We start from the raw sequence: 3,212 nt of genomic DNA, 5'->3' as shown, positions 1-3,212 counted from the left end.
GTTCGAAAGCAAGCCCCTGGCCTTGCTGTCTCCGCAGGGCTTCTCAGTTAAGATGGCAGGTAGGAAGTTCAAGTTTGGGCTTCAGAGCTGCCCACATGATGGGAGAGTGCGGTCCTCAGCACCAGGCACAGGAATTTGCAGCCTGTTTTGTGGTTTTAATTGGATGTTACAGCATCATCTGCAGCGTCATGATCACCTGGGAGCATCTGCTGGGAGAGCGGTGGCATGTTCCAATCTCCTTAGCCGTGCCCTGAGTTGCTTCCACACACGTTAAAGTTTGAGAAGTGGATTTACCTTCTCCGGAAAGCAGCAGGTCACATGGAGAAGGCTGGCTTTTCCTCCAGGCCTGTGGCCACTGTCCTGTCTGACAGGCTGGGCATCTGGGCCTATGTTCCTGAGGGCCTGGACCCTTCTGTGGAGCCTTCCTCTGGAAAAATACTGGAGCTGCCCTCTACCTCAGCTCTGGAGAATTATAACCTTTTCTGGCTCTGAGTTCAAATCCTGCTGGTGCTCCTAACCAGCTGGGTGGCCTGAGCAAGCCCTTCCACCGGTTTCCTCATCTGAAAAATGGGGATAACCACTCCTACATTGCAGCACCGCTGGGAGGATGGAATGGGTTAAGGGATAAAAAGTCCTTTTCCCCTAGAAGCTGCCTGAGAGATGCTGACTGATGGTGCTGTGGGACAGGTAGACCAGGGTGGGTGCCTATTGGTTGGTTGGTTTCTTTGTCTTCACCCCAATATTTATGGAGCATCTTCTCTGTGCAAGGCTTGTGTTACACGGAATTGAGTGGCAGCTGAAATGGAAGAGTTCCAGCCTTTGTGGACCTAAATGCTTGTTTTCCCTGGTTCTGCGTCCCTCACTTTTACATCTCTTAAGAGACGGGCTCTTCAAAACCTTAGGAGGAAAGAAAGTCACAACCCCCTGCAAAAGTCAGACAAATGCACCTATGTATAAGGTACCCCAAATTTGCCAACAAGTCAGGGGGTCTTTGGACCCCCACCTACTCTCTCTGCTCTCTTCTTAGTGCCTCTTAGCATCCCCTCCAGATGCAGTGGAAAAGGGAAAGGTGCCCTCAGCGATTTTTGCCCATTCTAACCTCCCCTCCCCAGCTCCCATGGGTGCCCATGAAACAGTGTGAAATGCTCTCTTTAAAAGCCTAATTATTTACACTGACAGTATGTACTTTTAACCTCCAGTGGCTGAGTCAATATCATCTTTCCTCCTCTCCTTCGGTACCTTGGATCAAAAACCCAGCAGCTTTACGAAACCCACCAGACTGTATCTTTTTATCCACCTTGTGGCCTTTTAAATTTCACCTGCTCCAGGAATTAAATTACAGAGGCCATGGAGATCCAGCACAGACCAGGGCACAGGCCCCTGGATTTGCTTCTACTTCACGTGGACTCCTGTCTCTTCTCTTGGCATAGGTTTCAGCCTCCAGTGTTCTAGGTGTGCTCCCCCTGAGCCCGTCTCGTGTTTTTTTTTTTTTCCAAGTTCTCCTCCCTACCTGTGACCCGAGACATCGCTCCAACCTATGTGGGAGAGTAAGAATTTTCCCTGAACCTGTGACCACCGGGGAGTTTCTGAACAGACTGTGACTACTGGAACCAACCCTCTTATCTGCTCTCCTGATCGCTGCCTGGTGAGTCTTTTGGGCTACGCCCTGCCACGGAGCACCCTGTACCCAGAAGTGAGCTTCCAGGCATGGGCTGCATTCAGTAAACTGATTTGTTCAGTCATATCTCTAATTAGATGCCATGGGCAGATGAGAGCGATAACACCTTCTCTGTTTTGCAATTGTGGACATGATCGAAATGGGAGATAAATCAAGGGAGAGGTGTGGGGCAACCTTGAACTGGCTCCTGGATGCCAGTGAGGACCTACAACTCATTTCTCTTGTTGAACAACATGTATCTCTACTTCTCGACATGCCGATTCTCCTGTAATTAACCATGTGAATTGCATTCCCGCAGTGTCATTGCTCTGAGCTCTACCTACCCAGCTCAGGAGCAACGCCCAGCAATTAGCAGCCAACTGGGTGATGAAGATCTGGCTGGATGGTGATGGTCTTCAGATACCACCCCAGGGCCTTCCCGATTCTGCAGAACTTCCCTTGGGTCTCTTGCATGTCGTGGAGTGGAGGGAACATACTGTTTCCCTTCGGGCAGTTCCTCCTGCCAAGAAATATGGTCTCAGCAAACTGGTTTGCTGGTTTGCATCTGCACATCTCTCCCTCTCTCCCCTCCTCCTCCAATAAAGCTTCTCAAAGCCTCAGTCCTTGTCTGGCCAGTTCATTGCAGGACCCCAAGCCTGGCACTGCCCACCCAGCATATTCTTGACCTGATACCAACATTTAATGAATGAATGAATGAATGATGAAAATGAATGCACCCAGCATTCACCCTCCAGGGGATGATGGCTTGATTTGCAAGTCTACTTTTTATTCCACCCACGGCAGCCTCCTCCCCATGCCTGAGGACAAGGTGCAATCTATAAGCTGGAAAGAAAGGGACCAGTCTGATCCCCAGGTGTGGGGCAGCTATTGCCGTGAGTGGAGGACAGGAGGCCGTGAATGCTGGTAGCTGCAGACACCTCCAGGAAGCTCTGTAGGACACAGTGCACTTAATGCTGGTCCATAGAACCGTGGGGGCAGCAGTGGTGGTGGGAGGGGAAGGGGGCACAGTTATAAGCCTGGGCCATAGATGAGCGGGTAATTTCTTCAGGGTTATGTCAAAAGTACAGCCAGGGTGTCTGCCAACTTATTGCATCATTCCATGAGCTTCCTACATATGTTCCACCGTGGGCCCCACCATGAGTTTCTGGAAGTCAGGGACCTTATCGGTTTTGTTCTCCATAGGGTCCTCTGTGCCCACAACAGTGCCTGGCACAAAGTGGGTCCTCAGTAAATATTTGTTGAAAAATGAATGAATCAGCAAGTGAACTTTCTTTGAGACCCCAGAGTGGGGTCTTTTCCTCAGTCCTTTGACACTGTAGGATTTCTTGTGAGATCTTAGGTTTCCCCAGGGAGGATTTAGAGCAAATGTCCACACTGGCATCAGTGACCAAAAGAGCAGAGCTGTGGGGGTCCCAATGAGGCTTTGGGGAAAGACTTCTTTTGAACCTACCCTTTTTCTTCAAAAATATTCTCCATGCAAGTTCTCCTCGGTGCCAGGAGCTCCAGGAGTCCTGCGGGCAGCCCCTTAGGGCCC

General features: G+C 50.4%; 1 long non-coding RNA gene across 1 annotated transcript; it reads left to right on the top strand.

Moving 5' to 3' along the window:
* The first annotated feature begins 1,459 nt into the window (after positions 1 to 1,459).
* On the top strand, positions 1,460 to 2,277 carry LOC123619335 (uncharacterized). Its single transcript, XR_006727910.2, has 2 exons — positions 1,460 to 1,645; positions 1,977 to 2,277. It is a non-coding gene; the product is annotated as an uncharacterized LOC123619335 (long non-coding RNA).
* The last annotated feature ends 935 nt before the right edge of the window (positions 2,278 to 3,212 follow it).

The sequence above is a fragment of the Camelus bactrianus genome, chromosome 9 (genome assembly GCF_048773025.1).
Source record: "Camelus bactrianus isolate YW-2024 breed Bactrian camel chromosome 9, ASM4877302v1, whole genome shotgun sequence".
Classification (NCBI taxonomy): Eukaryota; Metazoa; Chordata; class Mammalia; order Artiodactyla; family Camelidae; genus Camelus; species Camelus bactrianus.
The sequence above is the reverse complement of the archived record's forward strand: the minus strand, read 5'-3'. Positions and strand labels throughout refer to the sequence as shown.